General features: G+C 40.0%; 1 protein-coding gene across 2 annotated transcripts in view; it reads left to right on the top strand.

Annotated features, from left to right (window-relative positions):
- The window catches only part of LOC105195151, a 32602-nt gene that overhangs the window by 14398 nt on the left and 5294 nt on the right, over positions 1 to 12910 (top strand). The gene's annotated exons all lie outside the window — the stretch shown is intronic.

Genomic DNA, 12910 nt, shown 5'->3' with positions numbered 1-12910 from the left:
CGAGGCTTCGGGAGTGTCGCGATCGAGAACAATGCCGTTCGGCAGCGCAGCGAAAGTTTCTATTTACGGGCACACGGTGTACGGACATGTCGCACGTACCGTGGACCGTAGGATGACTGTGCGTCATGCCGAGAGGAGTCAGATTAAAACGGCAGACTAAGCGGCTCTGGAGATTACGAGGGCCGGTCGGACTCGGCGTAAACAAGCCTTGTTATGTGCTTAATTACGGGCACTCTGGGACACGCATGGGCATGCGTGCACGTTGAGAGAACCTTCGTTTTGCCTCACTCCAAATGTCCAAGTGTCCTTCATATACTCTGGGATATGTTTACGGAATGGTGTACTTAACGTAAAATTTACGTCGCATACATTTTCAAAACAGTCGGCAGACGAGTCGCTTCTCCTTTCTGCGTCTTACTGCATTTTTCGAGTTATCGTAGTTCATTAAGCTTCTCGAATTGCAGCGCAAAACTCGGAGGCCATTCGGTGACTTTTGCTCGACTGGCCGTGATAACATCCCCGATACTCGCACCCCTGTTTATACTTAATAAGAGATAATGCCGAGTTAATCAATATAATGCGGGCTTTGTGCGCGCCTTTGGCATCGCGTAAAATTATGCGGAGGAATCGCGATACGTATCCACCGTTTCCGCTCTCGTATTCAGCGTGACCTATTTTAATATGAAATATTTAATAACTGGCAAGCGAGGAGAAATAAGACGCGAAAATCTTTTTAATAACTTGTAGGTCTTACTCCCTTTTATTTATTTTATTAGAGAAGAGCAATTGGTTATTAATAGTTTGAATCGTACTTATGTTAATATTTGTTAAATCATATCGCTTCTGAAGATATTAAATTTATGAATTAAAATTAATAAAAAATATAAGGAATCGTTAATTAATATTTATTTTAATAATAGTTTATCAAAGAAAAGATGAAATAATTAATAATTAAATTGATCGACAATTAAAATTAATTTTTTTTTAAATGTCAGCACGTGCAAAATGTTAAATTTTTGTCTATATTACTCATTTATTATTTCACATTTTTATCATTAAATGTTGATAAAACATTGACGAAGTATGATTTGTATGATAAGTGATCAATACACATTTAATAATTTTTCTCCATTACGCAGCACATAGCTTAGGTAAATGAACAAGATAAAAAAAATAAATATAAAATATTTACCAGGCAATAAAATAATGATGATTGTAATGAGACATTTAGCGCAATATTGAATAACAGAGGAAGTTTGTTGGACAGATTTTATGCAGCAGACAGGCGCCTGCTTATCGCAGCTTGCATTCAACGCGAGAAAAAATTTTTATCGAAAGAAAAGTTGTATGCAATGTTGTACTATACATCTCTCGCTGTATGATTCGGATAACATCCTCTTTGCCATTAAAATTTAATTGCACGCATAATGAGCAGCTCGACGGTCGTGCAAATAATGGCGCGCGGTATTAACACTGACGATTTTAATCGTTGGAAATTAGAGAGATTGCGTAATCTCCTTGCGACATATCTGCCGGCAATTAAAAATTAGAGGCGAGAGCACCTCCCTGAGGCTCCCTGCTGTCTCGCACGTGTGCCGCTGGAAATTACCGTTATTACGCCGCTGAGATGAAACGCAACGGACAGTTTGATCATGGCACCTTGAATCAATATGCGTATGCATGTAATTCGTCGCGTGTCACATGTGCTTGTTACTCCAGATCACTCCAGATCTTATTTTACTCTCGCGCTTCCGTGAAAAAATATTTTTTTTTACAGAGGAGCATTCTTCTTTTTCGCACTTTATACGCGTCTTCTGTAATAATTTCATGGGAAGAGAAAGCCGAATGTCTTTTCCCACAGAAGCACCGAAAGTTTGCCTTCCGAATCGCGAGAATCATGGGCTTTGGAGTATCGCCGAATTACATCGCAGACTGACAAATTGCCGCGGTGGCGATGTAATCCGATCGACGCGGCGGTCGGACGGTACCAAATTATTACTTGCGCGGTTCCCGCGCGGCTGTGCGACCGCGACATAATGGCGAGATTCCCGGAAGACGCGGTGCATCGGATGGCATTTTCATGGGAAACGAGAGAAAGAGAGAGAAAGAATGAGAGAAGAAGGTCGACATTTGCTTTTATTCGCGTCGCGGGAGTCGTGCGTGACAATTCGCAGCGCTGCGCGTGATGACATTAGGCCGGTGGTGAAGCTTCGTGGTGTTGCCAAGACGTTGTTGGTCACGCGATAGTGCCGGAGATGATAGTTCCTCGGGTTAAACGACACGCCTCGAATCGAACCCGCGAGAGAAAGGCAGAAGTTTCGGATTACTTGACCGCCTGGTTTAACCTTAGAGACTGTTCCTCGTTCGGCCTTATTAATGAAACCGAAACGATCTCTCTCTTCTCTCCGTTGCCTGAGGGAGGCAAGTCTGGACGGTTTGATGAAGCCATCAGTTTCCACGAGCTTCTCTTTCGTATTATGCGAAATCGTGTGAAAATTTGATTCTCCACGCTTTGGACAACTGTGGAGTTTGAAAATTGAATAATAAAAAACCTTTTCTAATAATCTTTTGTTTAGGAATGAAATTAATTTAGTAGAAGCATTTTTTGCAAGGTCACTATAATTTGAGCAAAGACTGCTAATGATGAAGAATTTTTTTAATTACAGGAAGCTTATAATTAATTTTGTTAGCAATTCGTACATATTACATTAAAATAATTTTTATACTAATTTAATTTATCTAATTGAAAAAAAATAATTTTTGTAAAAAACAACGATATAAATAAACTGCATCAATTTATGCGTTTTTTCGGTTCTCAGGCCTCAGTGTTTATTTGTACAGGAAGTTTGCGGTTTCTTTGAGCCACTTGTACTTGGGAGATATTCGCGGTTAGCGGAATGGACCGGAAGCTCGAACGGTAGTTATCCGGCTGATTGAAATTCGGCGTAAAGATAGAACTTCCTGTCTGAATGATCTTTTTCTTGGTCAGCGAACGTTGACACCACTGCTCAATTAATGTTCGCATGACCATTTAAGCAACGCGGCATTTAGTGAGCTATATTAACAGTGGAAGAAGTATCATTTTCTTAATATTTTAGTGTCAACGTGTATTTAGAATTTGCATTAACATTTCGAATTTGTATTTATCAACGTATATTTGGAAGGCATATACTAAATTCTAATATAATTATATCAATATTAATTTATTACACAAAGAAAATACTGTAGTAAAAATTACAATAACATTTTTGCTATTCAGAAAAATATAATGTTTAATTTTATGTCATAAAACTTGAAAATCACAATATCACATTATTACTAATGCTACACTGAGAAAAAAATACTTAAAAATTTATTTGTTGGATATAATATTTATTTCATTGAAATAAATCTATATTTAAATACAATGAAATAAAATTTTATTTAGATAAATTGTATAATAAGAAAAATGTGATACATTTTACAGAAATTTTGTCATCATGCTCATAAATTTTTTTAACTTATTTCTTTTAATATTAAAAAATAAATATCAAAGTAACATTTACTTCCTGATATTTCGTTTTTTTTTCTCACTCTCATAAACTCATAGAGAATGTACGAAAATTTATTGCGAATATTATTGTTCCAACTAAATTCAAATTTAGAAAATAAACATATATTTAAATGCAATCTAAATTTTGAGACATATTTTTTTTGTGCATGTGAACAGTACAGCTGTTAAATATTAGTATTTAACAATTTGATAATTTCAGTTTTGCGACAGAGTAACTTGTGACGACGCAGTAACACAGGTACCTGAAAGCGTTAGTTTCAATAGAATGTCGCTACAATGGAGACGATGGTGAACACCCGTCAAAAGTCATTCACGTCACGCTGTGCTCGTACCCATAATTCGTTTACATTTTGCTAAGTGCGTTCGCATTCTCTCACGTATCTCAACGGAGAATACCTGCCTGGATATAAAAGCTAAGGCGTTGAACGTAATTTATTTTCCGCGCCATAATATCGCGAATCCCTCGGTTTCCTTGTTCGCCACCGCGATCTTTTTTTTGTCCATTCATGGACGCGCGTTCCTATAGTTGGTGGAAATCTTACGAGGCCGGTAGTTTCTACTTCTTTACATTTCGACGAGTTTACTGACTCACACAGAGCTTCTCTGACGCGCATTTGCTTCATCTTTGCAGAACACTTACCTAGACTTCTTCGTCTTCCTGTTCGCTTCCATCTTCAATTGGTCTACCATGTTTAATCGTTTACTTTAATCTATTCATTCACTCTATTTGCAATTGCACCTGTGGATGCATATCCCGCTTTTGCATAAGTGATTTTTGCTATAAATAGATTTTACGTTATTCTTTTTGGTTTTCATCTTCAACACTTCTTGGCTTACAAAATGTTTGCGCGCGCAGTTACTCTTCCAATACTTGAAAATTTTCACATTTTGTTCGGAAAAAGAACACGATTTATTATCGATCTTCAGAGACTCGATTTTACTTCCCTAAAAGAAATAAAAGGGTTTCTTTTAACGTATCAGTACGTTTCTGCATTTACAAATACCGAAGACAGCAAATGATCGTAACGGTAATCCTTCGAGAACGGATGTTAGATATTTTTTCTTGCCCACATAAATATCATGCGTGAGTGTTTATGTACGGCCTCGAGCTGAACGAACGCGATATGATACAACGCAGATACATGAAAACGATTTCGTCGATATGTCTAGCGGAAATGCGAAACATTGCCTTACGGCAACTGCCATTCGCTGTCACGTCATCGTCGATCTCAATCGCGTCGTTAAAGACACGCCGGAACAACTGCCGGCACGGCAATGTTTTTTTTGTCGCTTCCCATTAGATACGATGCATTTTTACCAATCCAATAAAAATTAACACGTCTGTGACTTTTAAATTGCAATGATCTAAAAAGATTAGATCAGGTGTGCCCAATATTTTACCATCAAATAAAGTTGATATTATTTTTCTGTCGCTATCAATTTTTAAAACGTATATTAAAATGAGATTTTGTGAAAGACCACGCATTCGCAAATTTAAATTGATCCAATCACGCTGAAATGACGACAATGTACATACACATACACAGGAGGCGCGTAATCGCGGTTGCAGCGGCGACGCCGAGGTTGAGAACTCGCATAATTGGAGTCAACGATGCGTACCGCGCGGCCTCGGCCATTGTCTGCGTACAGTTACTCGATTATACCGCGGACACGTTCCGAACAATTCGCACCGTCGACAAAAGTGCGCCGCTGAAATGTCGCGGTGTCGCGGACAATGGGGCCGGGCGGTGCGCTTGGTAATATTACGCGATGAAAGTTATTGGAGAAGTACCGTCTGAAAAGATGACAATATCTACACTCTTCCCACTTCTCCCGCGACGACGGCAATAGGAGATTTGCATGAGAATAAGAAGAAGAAGATTTGTATAAGTCATTGCGTTGCGCAAAGAAGCTCAACGCTGACGATGGAGGAGACAGACGGTTGAATTAAAACGGATTCATAGAGATTTATTTATATTACGATTTTGGAGGGATTAAAAATTCTATCTTATGCAAATGGACTCTCTCTCCTGTTATTTTAAATCTGTTGTAATATAAGGGAATCTTACCGATTCACGGTTGCTTAACTTAACGTTGCGCTTCTGAACCGCGAAAGCCATAAATTTAGTTTCGCCAAAACTTTCCGACGTTCGATGAGAGCTGATGCGATATTTGCTATAACTAAATTAGATAATTTGATATCTTTTCGATATCGGTGATAGTTTTACTAAAAACTATTTTATGCATATGTTCTTCGACATGCTGATAATACAACGGGCGGTTCGCCATGCGTAGTTTGTTGGTGATAACGATTTTGTCAACGTTAGCCATATGGCGAAGTAAATTGCATCTCACATTAGCGCTACGTGTAAAAGGTAAACTTAAAGTGAATTAAAATGAAATAAAACTAAGGCAAGATAAATAAAGTCAATTATTATTTTAATATAACGTAATTGATCTATGAAGATCAATTATAAATCTCAATACACATGAAAGTTGAAAATAACAAAATTGACTCGAGGAATTGGTTTAAAGTTGATTGTTTAATATTTGAAATAAAATAGTGTAATCATGAAACGATTAGAACATTGAAGAATTTTATTATAATTTTAATAAAAAATTTATTATATGTTTTTAGTGAAATTTTTCGAAGTTTATGTCGTTACATAATGATCCTGACTTTGATAATAAATTCTAAGAAGAAATTCTCTCTTTGTACGCCGTGTATTAGTATCACACGTCGTTAAAGACTAATCTACAATGCGTTCCTTGCTTCCTGTCTCTTGCTCTTTGCTGTTGCCTTTTTCTCTCTTCGCGCACTATTTTATCAAGAACCGTGTTTCTTGTCACGTGTTTCTTGTCTCTTTCGGAGTTCGTTAACTTCTATCTGGTCAATATCGATAAAGCAGTGCTCGAAGTGGCAACATTGAGCACATTGTAGATTAGCATTAAATGCCTGTCAATTGCAGTTCAAACGTCATTAGGGTTACGGGGTGCGGCATGCCTCTCCTACCAGTCTTGGAGCTTGTTTTCGATATGCAGCGAGCGCAATTCCCGCTGATTCAGCCGTTTCCTTCCACTCGTACGCAATCCCGCGATGAACCTGCGCGCGACACGCGATATCATTATCAGCAACGCGGAGCAACGCACCGACGACTCCGCGACGCGTCATTGACCTTGCTCGAAATAAGAATAGCTCGGTACAGCCACGAGCGGATTATGCCACGCTTTTCCGTGCAGACGCGAGCTTGCGGAGAGCGAGAGGGAAAGTGAGCTTCGTTACGTTGCCGTCGTCGGCGGGTGGTGACGCAACGCTGTCGTGACCGTGAGGGATGAATTTAACCAGTCGAGGCACGAACGTGAAACGAAAGGTCCCTTGGACGTGAGCCATCTGTCCCCGTCATCTCGCTTTTGTAATAAGGAACGCTATTAACATCGTAATACAAAGGAACTCACGTCCAACGCTAACTGCGAACTCCGTTCGTCCCTGTAATTATTTTATAACATCCTTACAACTGAATTAAGGAACGGCGTTGCATGATAGAAATGAAAATTGTAATTTCCGTCGACTTGACGACGACTTTAAATTAATACTTGCCGCGCCTTGCTGTCTTTCAGTAAGTACTGTCTCGCGAATTCTCTTCCTCTGCACTTTGAAATTATCGCCATCTTCGCACAATTATTGAAATTATCTCTATTGTGTCGGATCAATGCCTTAGACTTTTTTTTTTATATTCGTCGAGAAGAATTGAAAGCGAAATCGAAGCAAGATTGCCACGGAATTCGGCACTGCCCTCTCTTCCACTTAAAGAGAACTGGTTCAATTTCCCTTTCAAAGAACCTCGATCTCCTAACTTCGTTTAATATACTAAACTGGATGAAAGAGCGACGAATCTCGTTTCGAATCAGCATGGGGCACTCCCTTCGCTTAGGATTTTGAAGGCTCGCGTGCGCAGGCCTCCTCTCTCCGCATTTCTCATGCGTGCCTTTCTGGAATTGGTCGTGACCGAGCGGAGCTACTTATACGGGGTACCGTTTACGCATTCCTCTCGCGTTGGTCTACTCTACGCGCCGCAACTGTGTACCCTACGGGCCCCGTCCTGTTCCCGTCACCGCGCGCGCGCGCGTGTCTCCGTCTTCCTTCCTTCACTCGAGAGGGAAACGCTTTTTCGACTCTTTTTCTGCGCGCTGACGTGTACTAGAAGAATGCTCGGGTTCCCGCAAATGCCGTCACGTTGCTTTATGCAAGTCAAACTTGACAATAACGTCGGTTTTATCGCGATCAAGCGACTCCTTTTTGCGCTGAGCTACCCGATCGTTTAATTGCGTGGTAACGTTTAATCGATAGGTCTGGTGATTTAATCGCCGTTGTATAACAATGTTTTTTGTCGTCGTCTAAGTTCAGGGTGAGGCGCGAGGCGAGTAAAATAATAATACTCCGCGATGTTAAACGTCGAGTTTCCGGGACAAGTGAAGTGGAAAGCCGGGAATTAAAGACAGCTCGCAGAGGTGCTCACGAGTGCTTACACCAGTTCTTATATACAAAAATTCTACGACATTTTAATTTGCAAAATGCTCTCTTTAGTTTGTCTCTTATTTCTCTTAAAACTCCAGAAAAATAAAAGTTTATTACGTCATTCCCAAAGCGCTCGCGTTTAAGAATTTTTTCGTAGTTCTCAAATCACGAAACTGAACGCCACTTAAACATTTCTTCGTTTCATCAAATTTTCACGTTGCCGTGCAATTATTTTTATGGCAACATTTTTGTAAAGCGTAGAATAAATTTCCATCGTCCATTGTGGATAAAAAGTGTCTATATTAATTTAAATATGACGGAGGCAAACTATCCTCGTTTCAGAATCGCGAAACCAAGTGGCTTTCGCCTTTGCCGTTTCAATGGCAGCGCAAATTCCCATCGAGGGCGGCCACTTACTTCGAACGCACCACAGGGGCCAGGGCCCGTCGGGGCCCCCCGAGACACAATGAGCAATAGAAGAAACATTCTCCTGACTTGACCTCACGCATGGCGTGTCACTTAAGTCACGCATACGCACGTAGCTCGTGCTCGCTGGCGTGTGCACATGCTGGCTGCGTATATATGCGTGTACGCGTACTTGCGTGCGCGCCTCTTTAAAGTGCGTTTATCGTCGCCCGCCGACAGCTCGCCGTCCACGTTTATTTATTTATGTACGAGCACGTATGTAAGTTGATAAAATGGAGCACCGTCCGTGCGCGATAATCTTCTGCAGTAAGATTGATAATGTCGGTGAATGATCTTCAGACGAACAAAATGATACTTGAGAACCGAGTTTTAATTTAAGAGAGAGAGAGAAAGAGAGAGAGAGAGAGAGAGAGAGAGAGAAATATTTGAAGAAAGTGACATTATAAATATTGCTTGTTTAAGAAATAAAAAACTTTGTTAATTAAAGTCTCACAATTTTGATATCTAGATTTTTTGGCGTAATTAAATGAGAGAATAAAAAACAATACTAACTCGTCCATAATTAATTTTATTATCTTATCTCTTCCGTCAGTTATTTTTACATGCAGATATTTCAAGCTCACAAGGAGAAGAGAACGTGGAAGAAGCATGTGTGTGCGAATGTGCTGGCGTAATAAGAGTGGAAAGAGGGCCGAAGAGATTGGCTGAAGAAAATTTAGTCATTCTTTAGTGTAATTGGCTTTTGATACCGATTATTACCGTTCGACAGTTGTTGCGCCTCTCAGAACTTCTGTGTGTGCGTCTACTTTCATGCAAATTCATGCATGGAAGACACGCTCACACTGTTGCGAAGAATAATGTGTCCCATCCTGACCATGAGGCATACGAGTGCAACGGCGCGTAGGGTGTGCACGCAGCCGTGATGTACATTAATAGGCGCGTACATGCGTGTGCGTGTATAAATTTGTGTGTGTGTATGCACGTTGTGCGTGGACGACACACGTGCTCGTAAGTCCCTGAGCGAAAGAGACCGCTCGTATTCTGACGCACACCAAGGAGCTCCCACAATCAGTACACGATCCGTCTGCAGTTTGTACACGATGGTCCGTTAACAAAAGGACCATCGTGCCTTCCCTTCAAATGAGATTCCCATTTGCTTCTCCGAGATTTATACAAATATTTTTTAAACTCATCAACGTGCGCAACATTTGGTAATTATATAAACCTGATGTAAATTATTATAAAAAAATTTGTCTCATAATTAAATTTGTTTGAAATTAAATGAGAAATAACATTTTGTAATTTACTTAAAGTTTTAATCGTAACTTGCAACGATTCTTAGATTCAGTCGTTCGTATTCAAAATCTCTGTGCTCCGATTTTATATTTAGAAACAATTATTTTTAACAATGCGTGATACAGAAAAAGATACATGTTACAGACAATGCATCATAGATAATGTTAGTAAAGTGTAAATTCTTAGTATTAAAAAATTATAATTTCGACTTTTTTTTATTTTTTGAAGTATATGAATCTAGGTATATGCATATAACTTGATTTAAAAAATGCTGTAACATTTTAATAAAATAAAAATTACTAAAATAAAATAAATAAATAATAATTTATAAAAAAATTTTCAATTTGGATCAGCTGAAAGGCAATACTTTTGTTCGGTATCACCAAGTATGTACAGGTAAGAGAGCCGCGCACGTGTGGTGTGCACGCCGGTACACGCACACGCATATGACGCCTAACGTACGACAACGTGAACGTGAAGCCCGAGAGGGCCTTTCAGTCCATGTCGAGACTGCGCGCAGTATAGACCCCGCGATTTCCGAAACGGAGACTCGGTTGTCAAAGGCGATCAAAGAAGCGCAGTGGCGCGCGATCACGAGGATTCGTCTCGCGTCGCCGAAGGATCGAAGGACGATCGATGACCCTGGACATCGATCCCGCGGTACGCTCGGTCGGTGACCAATCAGTGATTTTTCTGCCGAGTCGAGATGTTGGCATGCGTCATCGACTTTTTCTACTTCTACGCCGAATTGCTGCGCTTGGAGTTGCAAGTGACGATACGGCCAAACGAGTACAAACTTTCTGTGAGAAAGGAAGTTACTTTATAAAAGAATAATGCCAAGGAGGAAAAAAGAATAATCGTGATAAATCTAGTGCTGGTACCGGAAAATAATTTTACATTCTGTAAAGACGCTATCCATTTGAATTTGCACTGAATCCCAAAATTAAATCTAAATTTGGAAAAATCTTTACAAATGTTATTTATTACGAGGAAAAATTATTTGGACGAAACTCGTAGGATTTGCTCCTCTAAAGGATGCTGTCGAGACAGGGGAGATTTAAATTTCCGACGACGGGATTCGATTCCCCATAGTCTACGACTTCCTCATAGATCGATACTGATTTGCATGGTGCTTCGTGGATGCCAGCAAACGTTAATTACGTTTCCCTCCGCAAGGAACCTTCATTAACGGAACTGTCTTGTACCGGAATGAAATTGTCTTATCGATCCTGCATTAGATTATCCTGGAGACAAAGACGTTGGAACAATCAGTGTGACAGTGATAGTGTGAATCAAATGAAATGTAATTAAGAGACCCGCGAAGAGAAACTTCCAAGGGTCTGCCAAAGGATGTACAAGACATTCAATAGTATCTCCATTTTTTCTAGAAAAAAAATATAATATGGACAAGATATTCCATCTTTTTTTGTAAAATTTGCCAAGAGCGATGTCAAGCACTTTACCTTCAACGCTACATCAGTTCTTGAAACATTTCAGGGTTACACAAAGTTCAAGTGACACATCAGGCCAAACTACGTCCACTCTGTGTAAAGTGTTCCAGGAATGCTTGTAGTTGAAATAAAACTCCGAAAGATATCCACTTCTTCGCGAGAGCTTCTCAGGGATCTCCGATTGGAGGAGTTTTTTCACTTTGATATCCAGTGTCATAAAACACCTTGAAGGCGATATAAAAATTTGGTAGCGGCGTCGAAGCCGATGTCATAATCTTTCATCGTGCGTGGTGAGCTGACGCTAACGAAGCAGCCAATTAGGCGTCCCACCGGTGTGCATGGTTTTGTATATATATGCATACTTAAATATATACATAAGGTAGCCGAAAGAGTGGGTATCGGCGAGCGCAACGTCCGCTCGGCGCGGCACAGCGCGGAAAAAAGGCCTCGTAAAATCGGGCGCATCCGGAGATACGAGAAGTGAAAGTGCGTTTTGCACAAGATGATGGTAACCCCGTCCACGGGATAACGGCAAACAGCAGCAGGTGTCAGTGTATCGCTGCGACGAGCACCGGCGTCATCGTTGACGGTCGGAGCGGTCGCGCAAACTGGATTTTAATAGCCGCGTTAATTTTCGAATCCCACCACACACTCGGCTGGACGGAAAGAGCTCGTCATTGTCCTTAAATAATTCATGACACCGTGACGGTGCGTGCGACTGCGCGCGCGAGACGCGCGTTATGCTCCGGTTTTCTTCAAGGCCGTGGATACGTCGAGGGTGCGGAAGAAGGAAGTGGGGTTTATCCCCGCGGAACTGATGTTGCTTCGCGCTTGGTCTCGTCGTCTTCCGGCCACGTGGACGCTGCGGGGAGGACATGGAAACTATATTGAATTGTAATTACACAGAATTGGATTATACTGTAGCTCGCAACGAGAGGTGTAATTGACTCGATGGAATGTGCGCGCCGGAATGAGGAATTGACGTTTGGAGACGCCGTAATTAGCGTGACGAGGGTACAGCGCGTGACAGAGATGCCTTTAAGTCACTTTCTTTCTCGACGGTTCCTTGAAAATTTAATGCGTTCATGAGTTGACATGATAGGCATTTAAGTTTCCTCGTCAAGAGCGGTAGAAAACTTGCAATTCGTGAAATTCTTGTTTAAAAAGGAGAAAGATTTTAATAACTATTTCTTTGTTTGTCGTGCACTGAGAAAAAAAAAGTTGTTAACTTGATTAAAATTTTCAACTTGATTTTTTTCAATTAAAGTATTTATGTATTTAAATTAAATATATAAATGCTTAAATAAAAGTTCAAGTATTTTATGTATTTGAATTAAATACATAAATACTTGAACTGAAAAAATTTAATCACGTTGAAAATTTTAATCAAATTACAACTATTTTTCTCAGTGTGGCAGATTTGGACAATTTTTTTATTAGTGGAAGTTAATAATATTCACGTATAATGATACGAACAACGTGATAAAAAATTTTTTTGAGATAAACATTATTATTTTTTACTTATAATTACAAATAAAGAAGATAAAAAGAAGAAAAAACAAACTCTTCTGTTTCCCAGCCATAAGAGGCTTCAGAAGAAAAAAGTTCCTTTCATTCTTTATAAGCGTGGTCGGTCGTGCTGGAAAATAATAAAATGCATTTTGCGAC

This window comes from Solenopsis invicta, chromosome 5 (genome assembly GCF_016802725.1).
Source record: "Solenopsis invicta isolate M01_SB chromosome 5, UNIL_Sinv_3.0, whole genome shotgun sequence".
Classification (NCBI taxonomy): domain Eukaryota; kingdom Metazoa; phylum Arthropoda; class Insecta; order Hymenoptera; family Formicidae; genus Solenopsis; species Solenopsis invicta.
Note: the sequence above shows the minus strand (reverse complement) of the source record. Positions and strands in the feature narration are given on the sequence as shown.